The 17,656-nt window shown below is 44.1% G+C and overlaps 1 long non-coding RNA gene across 1 annotated transcript; it reads right to left on the reverse strand.

Annotated features, from left to right (window-relative positions):
* Positions 1 to 3,930: 3,930 nt before the first annotated feature.
* Positions 3,931 to 11,836, reverse strand: LOC144606323 (uncharacterized). Its single transcript, XR_013548938.1, has 3 exons — positions 11,736 to 11,836; positions 9,082 to 9,185; positions 3,931 to 4,094 (listed from the first exon to the last, which is right to left on the reverse strand). It is a non-coding gene; the product is annotated as an uncharacterized LOC144606323 (long non-coding RNA).
* Between the last annotated feature and the right edge of the window lie 5,820 nt (positions 11,837 to 17,656).

Genomic DNA, 17,656 nt, shown 5'->3' on the forward strand with positions numbered 1-17,656 from the left:
TCCTCCCCTCCCCCATCTCTCCTCAAACCCCCCTCCCCTCTTCCTTCTCCCCCACTCCCCCCTCCCTCCTCCCCTCCCCCTCCTCTCTTTTTAAACTTTAAAATGTGAATAACTTTAAAAATATAACACCGATTTCAATAAAACGACTTGCATTGGCACTAAAGTAACAATGGTGTGTAAGGTGGGCATAAAATTGTCGTGCTATCGTGTACCGTTTTGGCTGAAGTTCAGTCACAAACAAGATAACAAATGAGAGTTTTGGTATAAAGACTAGAACAAGTAGACACATTGGGCCCAAACCTCTCCCACCTCCTCCACCTCCCTCCCCTCCCCTCCCCTCCCCTCCCCATTTCCCCTTCCCCTTCAACCCCCCTGATCCAACTTCCTCCTCCCTCCCTCCCTAGGAGATAGATTTAAACTTTAAAATGTGAATAACTTAAAAAATATAACACCGATTTCAATAAAACTACTTGCTTTACCATTAAAGCGATGACGGCGAGTAAGGTGGGCCTAAAATTGTTGCGCTATCGTGTACCGTTTTGGCTGTAGTTCGATCACAAATAAACAAACAAACGAGAGTTTTAGTAAATCGATGATGAGACAGAGTTAGGGTAGAGAATCAGAATCTTCTTCCCAGGGTGGAAATGTCAAATATCTGGGGGCTTCGCTTTAAGGTGAGAGCAGAAACGTTTAAAGGAGATGTGCAGGCAAGTTTCTTTACACAGTGGTAGGTGATTGGAAAGTGCTGTCTGTGGTGGTGGTGGTGGGGGGGGGGGTTGCAGATATAATAGTGGCATTTATGAGACTTCAAGATAGGCGGCAAATGGAAGGATATGGATCATGTGCAGGCAGAAGGGAATAGTTTAGCTTGGCATCATGTTCGCCACAGACATCATGGGCCGAATTGTCTGTTCCTGTGCTGCACTAATTAAGGTTTTACGTCAGAGGTGAGATGCCATAATGTGATGAGAAAAACTGAGAAAAGCATATAGATAACGACACCACCTCTTTACTGAGGCTACTGAACAGCATCACTGACTGGTACACTATTCAGTGCAGAAAACAGCACCTCAGCAGAATATGGTCTGCAGTCTGAAAATAAACAAAACATAAGCCACAAATGAATCTTAGCAGCGCAAACAGGAAAGAGAGTTCTGGGAGCAACAAAATGTAAGAGCTAGAATGTCACATTTTGTTTTTATTAATACAGAATTATTTCCGTTACATTTCCCTTTGAATCAGAAAGAACTGGAGCAACACTGTTAGGTACAGTAATTGGAACCTGTATACATACCGCTGTTCATTTCAACACTTTGTATTCTGAAATTGATTTCACCCGGAGTAATTTATATTAGTGATCATTGCCAGGTGGAACTAAGCCAGATGCAAAATTGGACGAGGCACTTCTGGTTGGAATCCATATTAAGCATCTGAAGACATCAATCATCATGCAATGCACATTTCAGCTCCTTCTGCTACAAACTGGAGCTCATAGCTCCAGGCAACAAACATCGTGGGACAATCTTAGGAAAACTAAGAGCACAGTGTGCTGCATTCTTGATTAACTTGCAATTTAAAGGGGCATCATACTAAAATCGGAGCGGCCTCAGAACTGACAGCAAACTGCACAAACGACACCCAAGGTCATAAGTGATAGGAGCAGAATTAAGTCTTACGGCTCATCAAGCCTACATGCCATTCATCAAGCCTACATGCTGGCTCGAAGGGCTGAATGGCCTCCTCCTGCACCTATTGTCTATTGTCTATCAGGACCATTTCCCTCTTCTCACGACAGTTCCTAATGCCTTCAATATATACAAGTACAGTACCGGTACAATGCATGTAGTAGCGTTACAGGCGTACGGACTCAGACCGCACACAAAAACATAAATTATTGATAAATCACACATAAATTTTACAAGACAGTGAAAAGAAGAAATAGCTGGCAAAAAAATACAAGACGTTAATGCAAAATCATAATCAGAAAATAGTCCATTGTAATGAAAGTGGTGGTCCAAGGAGTTCTGTTTCCATACCGAGGTAGGATTAGGGTTGTGTAGGCCAGATCATGAACCTGACAGTTATAGGAAAATGGCTGTTCCTGAACACAGTGGTGTGCAACTTCAGGCTTATGTACCTCCAGCCCAACAGTGGAAACGAGAGAAGGGCTTGGACCAGATGATGGGGATCCTTGATGATAGATGCCATCTTCTTGCTGCAGAGCCTCAAGTAGATGCATTTTATGATGCTGGGCTTGGCTGAGTCCATCACTCTCTGCAACATCTTTTGTTCCAGTGAGTTGGAATTGCTGTACCAGCCCATGATGCAACCAGTCGGGATACTTCCTACTCGTTGACATGCCGAATCTCTTTAAACTTCTAAGTAGAGGAGCTGGTGGTCCTTCTATGTGATTATACCTACGTGCTGGGCTTAGGACAAGTTATCTCAGTGTTAGTGCTCAGGAACTTGGAGCTGCTAACTCTCCACTGCCAATACAATACAATACAATACAATATATCTTTATTGTCATTGTACCCAGGGGTACAACGAGATTGGGAATGCGCCTCCCATACGATGCAATAATTTAAGTAATTTAGACAGCAACAACCCAACGAAACGAAACAGTTGTAACAGTTTTGGACAGGGTAAAGTGCAAGTTGATATATGCGTTGTGGCCATCCGGCTCAGCAGGACTGGTTCATAGCAGCTATGGCCCTGGGGATGAAGCTGTTCCTGAGTCTGGAGGTGCGGGCGTAGAAGGCCTTGTATCGTCTGCCCGATGGAAGGAGTTCGAACAGACTGTTGCAGGGGTGTGAAGAGTCTTTGTGGATGCTGGTGGCTTTTCTGAGGCATCGTGTGTTGTAGATGCCCTCCAAGTCTGGTAGCTGTGTTCCGATGGCCCTCTGAGCTCTATGGACTACCCGCTGTAGAGCTTTCCTTTCTGCCTCCGTGCAGCTGAGGTACCACACAGGGATGCCATGCGTTAGGATGCTCTCTATGGTGCAGCGGTAGAATGTCGTCAGCAGCTGTTGGGGTAGACCAGACTTTTTCAGTGTTCTTAAGTAGAACAGTCTTTGTTGTGCCTTCTTGACCAGCGCAGCAGTGTTATTGGACCATGTTAGGTCCTCCAAAATGTGAGTGCCCAGAAACTTGAAGCTGGACACTCTCTCCACACTGTCCCCGTTGATAGGGATCGGGGCATATTCCCCGTTATGTGACCTACGGAAGTTGATGATCAGCTCCTTGGTCTTGGTGGTATTTAGGGACAGGTTGTTATCCGAGCACCAGTCCGCCAGATTCTGCACCTCCGCTCTATAGTTTGTTTCATCCCCGTTGGTGATCAGCCCGATCACCGTTGTGTCATCTGCAAACTTGACAATGGTGTTGGTGTCGAATGCAGGAACACAGTCGTGTGTGAAGAGGGAGTAGAGCATGGGGCTCAGAACCCAGCCCTGTGGTGTGCCGGTACTCAGGGTGATAGTGGAGGACAGGTGCGGGCCCATTCTCACTGCCTGCGGTCGTTCCAGCAGGAAGTTCAGGATCCAGTCACATAATGACGAGCTGAGGCCTAGCTGGTGGAGTTTGGTGATGAGCTTGCTGTGGATGACCGTGTTGAAGGCGGAGCTATAGTCTATGAATAGCATCCTCACGTACGTGCCCTGTCTCTCTAGGTGAGTCAGGACAGTGTGAAGAGCCAGAGAGATGGCATCCTCTGTGGTGCATTATTGACCCTTCATACCTGCTCCATCATTCAATGACCATGGTTGATCTCTTCCCACAACTATCCTACACAAGCCCAATTTCCATCTGCCTGCAGTGCAATCCATTTACCACGGTTTTGATCATTTGCCTGAATTTGTTAAGAAAACACAGACATGGAGATAGCAAACTTTAATAAACATAACTACATTCCTATTAAACGTCGTTGGTACTGTTCAGAATGGGATGCTAGATGCTAGATTAGAGGGAAAAAAACAGAAAGTGCTGGAATAATTCCGTGGTCAGTCATCTTCTCTGGAGGACATGGATAGGTGACGTTTCGCTTCGGGTCGCTTCTTCAGATCCTTGATCACCATCTTTCAGCACAATAAAATCTGTAGAAACAAGATATTTGTAATGTCATTCTGCAGACTGGATAACACGCAACAAAAGCTTTTCACTGTACCTCGGTACACATGACAATAAACGAAGCTGAACGGAAATTGGCAAGTTATCCCTCCAGAGATGTTGTACCCACGTAACCTAATATGCAGCAATAAAACACAGAAATATACAGATTGTAGATTTCTTTCTAATTTCATATTTTTTCATATTTCAGGTACAGCGCGGAAACAGGCCTTTTCGGCCCACCAAGTCCGCGCCGCCCAGCGATCCCCGCACACTAACACTATTAACACTATCCTACACACACTAGGGAGAATGTTTACATTTACCCAGTCAATTAACCTACATACCTGTACGTCTTTGGAGTGTGGGAGGAAACCGAAGATCTCGGAGAAAACCCACGCAGGTCACGGGGAGAACGTACAAACTCCTTACAGTACAGCACCCGTAGTCAGGATCGAACCTGAGTCTCCAGCGCTGCATTCGCTGTAAAGCAGCAACTCTACCGCTGCGCCACCGTGCCGCCGTAAATTTATCTGATTTTAACTCCCCACCCTCACTCAAACACACAAACTTTTTCGCAATAAGTTTCAAGTCACAGGAACAAGAGTAGCCATTCAGTTAAATTATGGCTGATCTGTAATTATCCACCTTGGTCCCATAACCCTCGGCTAACAATAATCAATTTCAGTTTTAAAAGGTGATGATGACAGCTTCCACAGTAGCCTCATTCAGACATTGAAATAATGCATGGCTCCAGAATGGGGTCAGAGGCTCGGAAGCGATATATAACAGGCACGGCTTACAAGCCAGAATGGTTGCATGCACACAATAAACAAAGACACATTCATTCAATATTTTTTTACGATCTCAGGATGTTCAAAAGCAATTTCAAACTGTTAAAGTGCTTTTTTTAATGAACAGTAGTGACTGTTGTAATGTATGAAACAAACGCATCAATTTAGGGACACCAAGATTCCACACAAAGCAATGTATTCATTAATTGGATTATCTACTTGTGGCGACACAAGAAACAGCAGACTGAAGCTCCGGAACATTGTCTGTCCGCTTTCCTTCACAGATGCTGCCTGACCCACTAAATTCGTTCGCTGGAATTTAGAAGATTGAGGGGGGATCTTATAGAAACTTACAAAATTCTGAAGGGGTTGGACAGGCTAGATGCAGGAAGATTGTTCCCGATGTTGGGGAAGCCCAGAACAAGGGGTCACAGTTTAAGGATAAGGGGGAAGTCTTTTAGGACCGAGATGAGAACTTTTTTTCCACACAGAGAGTGGTAAATCTGTGGAATTCTCTGCCACAGAAGGTAGTTGAGGCCAGTTCATTGGCTATATTTAAGAGGGAGTTAGATGTGGCCCTTGTGGCTAAAGGGATCAGTGGGTATGGAGAGAAGGCAGGTACGGGATACTGAATTGAATGATCAGCCATGATCATATTGAATGGCGGTGCAGGCTCGAAGGGCCGAATGGCCTACTCCTGCACCTATTTTCTATGTTTCTATGTTTGTACATCTGTCTATAGTCTTATTGACCAAGATAATGGAAGAACTCTACTGCTCATTGGAGCAGTGTTATAGGATATCAGGCTTCTTACTTTACAACAGTGTCTACAATTCAAACAATGTTTTGAGGTATTGAGATACTATGAAAGATATCACGTAAGTAACCATGATTTCTGCTCTTTATAGCAATGCAGGGAACCCTGCAGAAAAATGGGCAAATGCCAACATTGTCTGAGGTTTAGACTTTGTTTGCCTGAGATGCAAGCCACATGCGTTGTATAGACTTATACAAGAAGGATAGCTATTTGGTTAAGGCAGAGCAGAGAGCCTGGTGATCAGGAGACAAACATGTTTCACACACGACTGGTGAAAGAATTCAATTATTGAATTGAGATGTACTGTTATATACTGAATCAAATACCAGCTGTGGCTCATAGCACAAAATTCATGGCACTTTTGTGTCTGACAGTGGTTTTAGGTCCAAGACTCAGTAAAGAAGTTTGCGTAAAAACTTAGATTGATACTTCATTGCCGTATGAAGCCATGTTGGAGGTAAATTCTTACAAATGAAGTTAAATCAAAGCCATGTCTAATCTCTCTGGTGGATGTAAAACATGCAATAGGAATTTCTTAAAGGAGGACAGTAGTTAGCTTGTAGGGCCCAAGCCAATATTTACCCCTCAGCAGTGCTTTTGTTGAAAACAAAAAGGGAACCAGTTTGGTTCAATGGTGTGTTGCTGTCCCATGTCCAAATGCACAGTGAAATTCTTTTCTACCAGTAAATTATTGGCATATCCAAGTATAATCTCCGGATTAGCAAAGTGTGCAGAAATAGTGCACTGAGCCTGCATGCAAGAGGCACCATGTTGTGGCAGTTCACTCAACACTATTGGCAGCTGTACAAAAAACTGCATTGAACTTTTTAGAGAAGCCGGTACGCCTTACCAGCGCATACAGTCACAAGAAATAGCATTGCCCCTTGGTGAATGTCACAGATGCTGGTTGCTTTATCATTATTACAGTGCTGTTCATGTGAGCTTGTAGTTTGCACATTGGTTGTTACAGTTCCACATTACAAACATGACTAGGCTTCAAAAACGAGTTTACTATTCGAAAACCAGTTTGAGCCATTGTCAAAGGGGCTCCAGAAATAAGAGTCTTTCTCTTTTAATTATTGTCCAAACGCTCACACCTAGAGGAACAATTACATCAAATAAGTTATCTTCGAACACGTACGTCATCTTAATTTGGAAATATGTTGTTTTTGTTTTTTTCTGCGGCATCAAATTCTACCTAACAATCCTATTGGAATTCCTTTACCACACAGATTATTCAAGTAGTGCACCTAATCTAATGGAAATCAACTGCAATCTGCAGATTTGCAACCAATCCTACCTTTACATTCAGCCATTAGAAGGTAAAAATACTGACTCTTGCTCAATTCATATCATCCTTACAGCATTACCAATGTCTCAGCAGCTGCATCACCACCACAGTGATGCTATCCTTTTACTGTTACCAAGGAGATTGCCACTGGCAACAATGATCCAATGTGCACTCAAACGAAAACAGGTTAGGCCCCAACTCTTGATAGATCATAAATGATATTCACAGATGTCTCATGAAGATAGGGGCAAATGCCTTGTTTCTACAAACTATACTGTGCAGAAAGATGTGTAGGAAAATAACTGCAGATGCTGGTTCAAATCGAAGGTAGACACAAAATGCTGGAGTAACTCAGCGGGTCAGGCAACATCTCAGCAGAGAAGGAATGGGTGACGTTTCGGGTCGAGACCCTTCTTTGGACTGATGAACTGCAGATGCTGGTTCAAATCGAAGGTAGACACAAAATGCTGGAGTAACTCAGCGGGTCAGGCAGCATTTCAGGAGAGAAGGAATGGGTGACATTTCGGGTCAAGACCCTTCTTCAGACTGTGCAGAAAGATGGTGATCAAGGATCTGAAGAAGAATCCCAAAGCGAAACATCACCTATCCATGTCTTCCGGAGATGATGACTGAACACTGAATTATTCCAGCACTTTCTGTTTTTATTCTCTAATCTAGCATCTAGCGGCTATCCCATTCTGAACAGTACTAATGACATTTAATAAGAATGTAGTTATGTTTATTAAAGTTCGCTATCTCCATGTCTGTGTTTCCTTAATAAAATCAGGCAAATGAGCAAAACTGTGGTAAATGGTTTACAATGCAGGCAGACGTAAATTGGGTTCGTGTAGGATAGTTGTGGGAAAAGATCAACCATGATCATTGAATGATGGAGCAGATACAAAGGGTCAAAGTGTCCATCCACGTTTCTATTTCTTGTGCTCCAAGAATAGAATAGATATCTGCCTAAATTGTGTATAACTAGAGCAGTTTCAGTTTAGTTTATTGTCACATGTACTGAGGTACAGTGAATAGTTTTAGTTGCATGCTACCCAGTCAGCAGAAAGACAATAAATTATTACATTCGAGCCATTCCATTGTACAGATACATGATCAGGGAATAACGTTTAGTGCAAGGTTAAGGCAGCAAAGTCTGATCAAGGATATTCCGAGGGTCAGATAGTAGTTCAGGACTGCTCTCTGTTTGTGGTAGGATGATTCAGTTGCCTGACAACAGCTGGGAAGAAACTGTCCCTGAAAATGAGTATAGAAACACCGGAGGAAAGAACATAGAAACAAAAAAAAGGTGTAGCCTTGCGGTTGTTGCAGCATTAAATTGGATCGTATCTGTTACGTATCTCCATACTCTTTGTTCTTCCATGCTCTTTTCTCCATTGCCCTAGATACACAATGAGAAATGACAGGCACTGTATAATACTCAGCAAAAAAGAATCAATGCAAGACCAATGAAACTCAGAGATTTCTATCTAATATCAATTGAAATGGCTCGGATGGTACCAGAAAATGGTGGAAAATGACAGAATGCTAGTTTTCAAAAGAAGGAACAAAGTGGAATTTTGAGTTGGGAAATGATGATAACGGGCAAAAGCAGGATGAATGATGCTCAATGAGAAATTTTAAAAATCAAATTAGTCTGGCAGGAAGAGATGTTGGATTGAAAAATAAAAATATACTATGGGTATGGAAAGCTGAAATGAAAATATAAAACGTGAAAGCATTCAGCAGGTAATACCGTATATATTGAAGGAGAAAGAGTTCAATACCTTATCAGAACTGTGAAAGAGGAAGAACAAGTTACTTTTAGGTTGCAGATAGGGTGGAAGGGAGATGGAAAGGACATAGAAAATATCTCCGGTTAGGTGACGCTCGAAGATCCCAAGATGAGCAATTTATCTTGCGATCAAATCATCTTATGGTCAAATTATCTGCTTTAGCAATTTTATTGATATTAGCCAAGTCAAAGTGAAGAACTGCACTAACATTCTTCCAAATGGAACCATGGGACATTTAACAGAGGAACCTTGGTTTAAAGTCTTGTCCAAAAGACTTACCTCCTGACAGTGCAGCGTTCAGTCCTTCTTCCTCTCAAGCATGAAAAGCGTGAGGCTCTGGTGGATTACTTGGCAAGGATTTTACTGATCTGATGTGCTATGATCTAGTGAAATAAAATACAAAATAACTTTCAATTTCATTTACCAACCTTTGAGCGCTCTGAAGATGATCACATTTTGCCTCCGTCATGTGTGCAGGCACAGGACTTCATGGTGTATCTATTCCTGTATCCTTTGGCATTCTAATTATGTAAACCGTCCTAGTTATTTAATCTAAAGCTACTTCCCTCAAACAAAACGTTCTTATTTAAAATTCTTGGCCCCTGTCTAAAGTGCACCATAAACTGTTTTCTGTACTGCAGTTAATGGTACCCTTTTCCTGCGTTTATTGCCCCATCAACCCAAGATATAGTTTAATCAACTGGTATTGTCACTTCCATTACTCCTTTGAATAGTGTGACCAGAAATGAACACTATGCTCAAGATTCAGCATGACTAGAGAATAGGAATGGCTGGAGGCTTGTTGTTTCTCAAAGCTTTACCCCTCTACCAACGTTCAACTGAGGCTGGCCATAATTCCCATGTTTATATCTCTCTTCCCCCTTTTTGCTTGAACAGCATGTACCATTTGAACCAGTCTTTTTTTGTCCACTCCTCTATATCTCATCCAGTTCTTAAAAATTCTGGGATGAAAACCAATCCGTCCTGAGGAAATTATTCTTAGCTATTATTTTTTTTCATTACAATTCATCTCCATATATTATTTATGAAGCAGCATCCAATCCCTGAATTAATATTTGCTCTCTTTGGACGTGTGCCGTTTATCTTGTCGCACTACTATAAAAGGTATCACAAATTAATCCCATTATTTTCTTGTTTTCATTTGCAACCTCTTCATTTGGAAGAACAATAAACATTAAGTTTATTAACAGATTAATAAGGCGGCATAGTAGTGCAGCGGTAGAGTTGCAGCCTTACAGCGCCAGAGACCCAGGTTTGATCCTGACTATGGGTACTGTCTGTATGGAGTTTGGACATTTTCCCTGCAACTGCGTGGGTTTTCTCCGGGTGGTCTGGATTCCTCCCACACTCCAAAGGAGTACAGCTTTGTAGGTTAATTGGCTTCTGTAAATGGTAAATTGTCCCTGGTGTGCAGGATAATCCTCGTGTATGGGGTGATTGCTGATCAGTGTGGACTCGATGGGCCGAAGGGGCCTGTTTCCATGCTGTATCTCTAAAGTCTAAAAGATGGTTACATTCAAATCACTCACAGCTTTACTATTTAAAATGAACTGTAATTATTAAAACAGCACAATGTCTACGTCCTTCCTGCCTCCCCTCATGTCCTTTGCCACATTGCCACTGGACCTTGTCAACAACATGCCCCATTCTCTTAAATCTTACATTTCCCAGGGAAGGAGACAGCTTCCTTATTTAAACAGTCAAATCAAAAATAACAAGTTAGGCACAGGTACAGTGAGGGGCCCCATGACATGTGTTGTGTGTTGAGTTTTCAGAGCATTACTCTCCTTCTGATGGACTATTCCAACAGAACAAAGTTTCCAGATGAGCCAACCTCAGATATTAACTGGACAAACAAAGATTATGTGGAGTAGTCAACGTGGCAGGCTGGGCAAAAGCAAATCTTTCAGGGCAACAAATGTGGTGATCACCAGCAGCAATTTCCTGCAGACTAGACCACTGATAGCATTTTGGTCATGTTGGATCCACATTACAGGTGGTATAAAACACAAAGAGCTGCTGGAACGCAGCAGGCCAGGCAGCATCTGTGGAGGGAACGGATAGACAACATTTTGGGTCGGGACTCTTCTTCAATCTGAAGTGTTGTCAGTCCATTCCCTCCACAGATGCTGCCAGACCCGCTGAGTTCCTCCAACACCTTGCGTTTTACTCAAGATTCCCGCATCTGCAGTTTCTTGTGTCTCCACAGGTGGTTCACAAATGCACATTGTTGTTTTGTAACGTCCTGTTGCCTTTGCTATGTTCCACTCTCTTATGTTTGCCAAGTCATGGGATAGTCTAGAACCAGAGACCATTTTATGCTCAGTATAAAATGACAAACTTTTAGAATGGAAACGAAGAGGAATTTCTTTAGCCGGAGGATGGTGAATCTGTGGAACTCATGGCCACAGACGGCTGTGGAGGCCAAGTCGTTGGGTATTTTTTAAGCGGAGATTGATAAGTCCTTGATTAGTAAGGACGTCAAAAGTCACGGGGAGAAGGCAGGAGAATGGAATTGAGAGGGGAAAAATAGAACAGCCATGATCGAATGGCAGAGCAGACTCGATGGGCCGAATGGCCTAATTCTGCTCCTAGGACTTATGGTCTTGTGATCTTATAATTCCTCACAATGCATCTGTTTTTTTTTTTGGGGGGTGGGGGGGGTTCCAAATGAAATGAAATTCAAACTTCGCCCTGAATCAAAGTCAGTGAAAGCAACCGCCCCACCACCCCCCCCCCCCCCCCCCCCTCCTCTTACCTTTCCAGGGGACAGCTAAATTCATGATTCAACTACTGCTTCAAATGTGTCTAAATTGTATCCTCAAGCAACACCACCATCCACCCATGTATATCATAAATCAGACACTGCCATTTCTGGAATAATACAAATGCAGGATATTCTTTAACCTTACATCATGCTGATAAATGTACATTGAGTTGCTTATGGGCTCTGGAGGATTGTACGCCATTGAACAAATGCTTCGTTTCAGTCTCAGTTTCTCTTCTATTGTTCTCCCATTCTTCTGCATCAGCAATGTAAGTCACATCTCACACATAGCAACAATCAGCCAATAAGAAGTGAGTAGTGGATACCAATGTACCAATAATTCTCCTGTTTCCGGGGGATTAGCAGAGTGGCAGAATAGCGGCACAAGTTCTTACACACAGATCGGTATCCCTTTGAAAAAGGACAAAGAGTATTCAGCGACAATCTCGAAGGACAAGGATCTTCGCATATTAATCGACATGCTGATCCATGCTCTCTCTTCATCTGACATACCTGAGGTTTCTTGAATGAAGGTAAATGCAGCTAAGCCTACCAACCCTCTTGTTTTTCCCCACCTATTTGCTCTGCCCACTTGACCTTGTGTTCTACTTTCTACACTTGATTCTGATTCTCTACCTGGTGCACCATCATCCTGGGTCCCAACTCATGGTCCCACTAATTTAAACCCTTCCGAACAGCACTACAAACCTCCCTCTCCTCCAGTTTATGTGCAACATACCATACACCGATCAGCCGAAACATTATGACCATACGCTGTTGGTCCTCCGTGTGCAGCCCCATACGCAGCAGGGTGCGATGCACTGTGCATTGTGACACATTCCTCCTGTGACCACCGTTACCATTTTCTGTGACTTGTGCCACAGTAGACCTTCTGTCGGGATAGCCTTCGTTGCCCTCGCGCATCAATGAGCCTTGGGCGCCCAACACCCTGTCGCCGGTTTGTGGTTTGTCCCTCCTCGGACAGGGTGTTGGGCTCATTGATGCGCGACCACAGTCGGACCACAGTCAGTAGGTACTCACCACTGCTGACCTGGAGCACCCCACAAGCCTTGCCGTTTCAGAGATGCTCTGACCCAGTCGTCTGGCCATAATAATTTGTCAAAGTCGCTCAGGTCTTTATTCCTGCCCATTTCTCCTGTATCCAACACATCAACTTCAAGAACTGACTGTTCACGCTGCTTAATATATCCCACCCTTTGACAGTTGCCATTGTAACAAGATAATCAATGTTATTCACCTCGTCTGTCAGTGGTCATAATGTTTTGGCTGATCGGTGTATTCCCTCCATTAATGCAAAACACATTCCTTCCATTACATACTGATATAAACACTTTCGTCATTACTGAAGCTATCGAATAATTGTTAGAAACCTCCCTCCATCAATAACTGATGTGTACTTTCCATGACCTCCAAGCTCTGGCTACTGAAGGCCAGCCTTCGTGTGCCTTCTTCACCACTATTGAAAAAATCCCCCCATCAATGGCTGCCACTCCTCTTCCACCATAATTTATTGACACAGTTATTTACATGATTTATTTAGACTGCTGCTGCATCATTATTGACACATTTAATCCTTAACATACACTCTCTCTCCTCTAATCATTTCCTGGCACATTCCCTCCATTATCCTTGATATTGTCCATCAGTCATTTACTGGCACTCTCCTTCCATTAATTATTGATACATTCCAATACCTACCGACATTCTTCCTCCATCTTTGTTGACCTTCTCACTACTTACTGACACGTTGCCTCGACTACTTAATTCCATTTGCCCTCCCATCACAAGTTTACATGAGACCAACTATTCTTTCCCATCATTTATGACCATCTCCATTGATCAGTAATTGGAAAACACCTTCCAAACTCTGACACATTTCCTTTATTAAATCCTGGCACATTCCCTACTTATTTACTGATACTCTCTCTCTCTCTCCATCATTTACTATCTGTTTACCTCTATCACTTACTGACACACCCTACACTATCTATATACTAAAACTCTCGTTTGTTTGTTCCTGAACTACAGCCAAAATGGTACACGATAGCGCGACAATTTTGGGCCCATCTTACTCACCGTCGTCCCTTTGGTGCTAATGGAAGAAGTTTCATAGAAATCGGTGTTATATTTAAAAAAAGATTTTTTGGAAGTTATTCACATTTTAAAGTTTAAATCTATCTCCTAGGGTGGGAGGGAGGGAGGGCGGAGGTTAAGGGGGGTTGAGGGGGATGGAGTGGGGGAAGGGCAGGGGGGGAGTGAGGGAGGGGGGAGGGGAGGAGGGAGGGAGGAGGAGGGAGGGGAGTGGGGAAGGAGAGGGTGCTGCACCAATGCAGGAGAGGTTTGGGTCCAACGGGTCCACTTGGTCTAGTTTACTATATTTCCTCTTCATCACTCGCTGACGATCCCAATTTCCTGGCATATCCGTATACATTTTTGCCTTTTATCATTGGAACACTGAACTAGAGGAGGCCCTACAGCTCCTGAAACCTATTCCTCCACTGAACAATTTCTTGGCTTCCTTTAGACAAATCTAAATCCCTATTCATTCTCTATAATCCTGAAGTCATAGAGTCATAAAGTCGTAGAGTCCTACAGCACAGAAAGAGGCCCTTCGGCCCATCGTGTCCGTGCCGCCCGTTACCAAACACAGTCTAATTTTAATCCCATTTTCCCGCATTTGGACCATAGCCCTGAATGTTGTAGCATTTCAAGTGCCCATCCAAATGCCTCTTAAACGTTGTGAGTGTTCCCGCCTCCACCACCACCCCAGGCAGTGAGTTCCAGACTCCAACCACCCTCTGGGTGAAAAAGTTATTTCTCACATCCCCCCGAAACCTCCCTCCCCTTACCCTGTATCTATGTCCCCTCGTTGTTGAACCTTCCACCAGTGGAAGAAGTTCCCCGCCATCTACCTTATCCATGCCCCTCATGATCTTGTACACCTCGATCATGTCCCCTCTCAGCCTTCTCTGCTCCAGGGAAAACAACCCCAGTCTGCTCAGTCTCTCCTCATAGCCGAGGCCCTTCATCCCTGGCAGCATCCTGGTGAATCTCCTCTGCACCCTCTCCAAAGCTATCACATCCTTTCTATAATGTGGTGACCAGAACTGTACACAATAGTCCAGCTGTGGCCTCACCAGTGTTCTGTACAATTCCATCATTACCCCCCTACTTTTATATTCGATGCCCCGGCTAATGAAGGCCAGTAATCCATATGCCTTTTTAACCACCCTGTCCACCTGTCCTGCTGCCTTCAAGGACTTGTGTACCTGTACTCCAAGGTCCCTCTGTACCCCTGTCTTCCCTAGGGTCCTTCCATTCATGGTGTACTCCCTCTCCAAGTTATTTCTGCCAAAGTGCATCACCTCGCACTTTTCAGGATTAAATTCCATCTGCCACTGCTCCACCCATCTGACCATCTCATCTATATCTTCCTGCAGCTTGCAGATCCCTTCCTCGCTATTCACCACCCCCCCTAACTTTGTGTCATCTGCAAACTTGCTGATCATGCCCTGTACGTTGACATCCAGATCATTTATGTAGATTACAAACAGTAAGGGACCCAACACCGATCCCTGCGGCACCCCACTGAACACCGGCCTCCAGTCACAGAAGCACCCTTCTACCATCACCCTCTGCCTTCTATCACTAAGCCAGTTTTTTATCCATTTTGCCAAGGTGCCCTGGATCCCATGGGCTCTTACCTTCTTGACTAGTCTCCTGTGTGGGACCTTGTCAAAAGCCTTACTGAAATCCATGTATACCACATCCACTGCACTACCCCCATCTACCTCCTTGGTCACCCCTTCAAAAAATTCAATCAAGTTAGTCAGACACGACCTTCCCTTAACAAAGCCATGTTGATTATCCTTAATTAACCCTCGATCCTCCAAGTGAAGACTGATTCTGTCCCTCAGAATCTTTTCTAGCAGCTTCCCCACCATCGATGTCAGACTCACCGGCCTGTAGTTCCCAGGTTTATCCCTACTGCCCTTTTAAAATAATGGCACCACATTAGCTATCCTCCAGTCCTCCGGTACATCCCCTGTTGTAAGAGAGGCTCTGAAAATTTGTGCCAGAGCCCCCGCAATCTCCTCCCTTGCCTCTCTCAGCATCCTGGGATACATCTCGTCAGGGCCCGGAGACTTATCCACTTTTAAGCCTGCCAGAGCCTCCAGCACCGCCTCCCTGTCAATAGCAATATGCTCAAGAACATCACAACCCTCCTGCTCCATTTCTAAGTCCGCATCGCCCTCCTCCCTCGTAAAAACAGATGCAAAAAATCATTTAAAACATCTCCTACATCCTCTGGCTCCACACACAGCTTTCCACTATGGTCCCTGATGGGCCCCACTCTTCCCCTCGTTATCCTCTTACCCTTGATATACTTATAGAACACTTTGGGATTTTATTTTATTTTGCCCGCTAGTGCTATCTCATGGCCCCTTTTTGCTCTCCTAATTTCTTTTTTAAGAACCGGCCTACACCTTCTGTATTCCTCTAATGATGTCTGTGCCTTAAGTTCTTTATGCCTTCCAAAAGCCCCCCTTTTTTTCCGAATCAATCCTACTATATCGTTCGACATCCAAGGTTCTTTGGACTTGTTTGTCCCACCCTTGAACTTTAGGGGAACATGGTTCCTCTGTACTTTTTCAATTATTCCTTTGAATGACTCCCACTGTTCTGATGCGGTCCTCCCCACGAGAAGCTGATCCCAGTCCACCAGGGCCAACTTCTGCCTTATCAGATTAAAATCGGCCTTGCCCCAATTTAGAAATTTTCCTCTTTCCTCTGGTCCCTCTTTATCCTTTTCCATTACCACCTTAAATATCACTGAATTGTGATCACTGTCACCAAAATGCTCTGCCACTGACACTTCAGCCACCTGTCCGGCCTCATTTCCCAAGATTAAGTCCAATACCGCCCCCTCCCTTGTTGGACTTTCAACATATTGGCTCAAAAAGCCCTCCTGGATGACCCTTAGGAACTCTGCACCCTTAGGGCCCTTGACACTTTGGCTATCCCAATCAATATTCGGGAAGTTGAAATCCCCTACTATTACTACCCTGTTGATTTCACACCCTCCCCGAGATTTGCCTACAAATATGTTCTTCTATTTCCCTCTGACTGTTTGGGCGTCTGTAGTATACACCCAGTAAGGTTCATGCCCCTTTTCTATTTCTCAATTCCACCCAAATAGCCTCATTTGAGGAACCCGCTAATATGTCATCCCTTCTTACAGCAGAAATAGATTCTTTGATTAATACTGCAACACCCCCTCCCCTTTTTCCCTGCAATCTGTCTCTCCTGAAGATTCTATATCCTGGAATATTGAGCTGCCAGTCCTGCCCTTCCTTCAACCATGTTTCCGTAATGGCAACAATGTCATACTCCCATGTGTTCAGTAACACCTTCAATTCATCCCCCTTGCTTCCAATACTCCTTGCATTAAAATAAATGCCGTTCAGACTTGCCCTACCCCATTGTGCTGGGGCATTCTTGTTCTGCCTCCCAATCTGACCAGTTTTTTCCTCTATATTTTCCTTCTCCTCACCCCCTATACTAACTCCATGCTGTATCCCAACCCCCTGCCAAATTAGTTTAAACCCTCCCCAACAGTGCTAGCAAACCTCCCCACCAGGATATTGGTCCCCCTCTGGTTAAGGTGGAGACCGTCCGGCCTATACAGTTCCCACCTTTCCCAGAAACAGGCCCAATTATCCAGAAAAACGAATCCCTCCCCCCTGCTCCAACTCCTGAGCCAAACATTAAACTGCTCTATCCTCCTATTTCTATACTCACTAGCTCGTGGCACAGGGAGTAATCCAGAGATTACAACCTTAGATGTCCTACACTTCAATCCTCTACCTAGTCCTTTTTTTAACTCTCTTCCTAGCCCCCTAAATTCTCCTTTCAGGACCTCTTCCCTTATCCTACCTATATTGTTGGTACCTATATGTACCACGGCCTCTGGCTCCTCTCCCTCCCCTTTCAGGATATCCTGGACATGCTCAGACACATCCCGGACACCGGCACCAGGGAGGC

The sequence above is a fragment of the Rhinoraja longicauda genome, chromosome 26, assembly GCF_053455715.1.
Source record: "Rhinoraja longicauda isolate Sanriku21f chromosome 26, sRhiLon1.1, whole genome shotgun sequence".
NCBI lineage: Eukaryota > Metazoa > Chordata > Chondrichthyes > Rajiformes > Arhynchobatidae > Rhinoraja > Rhinoraja longicauda.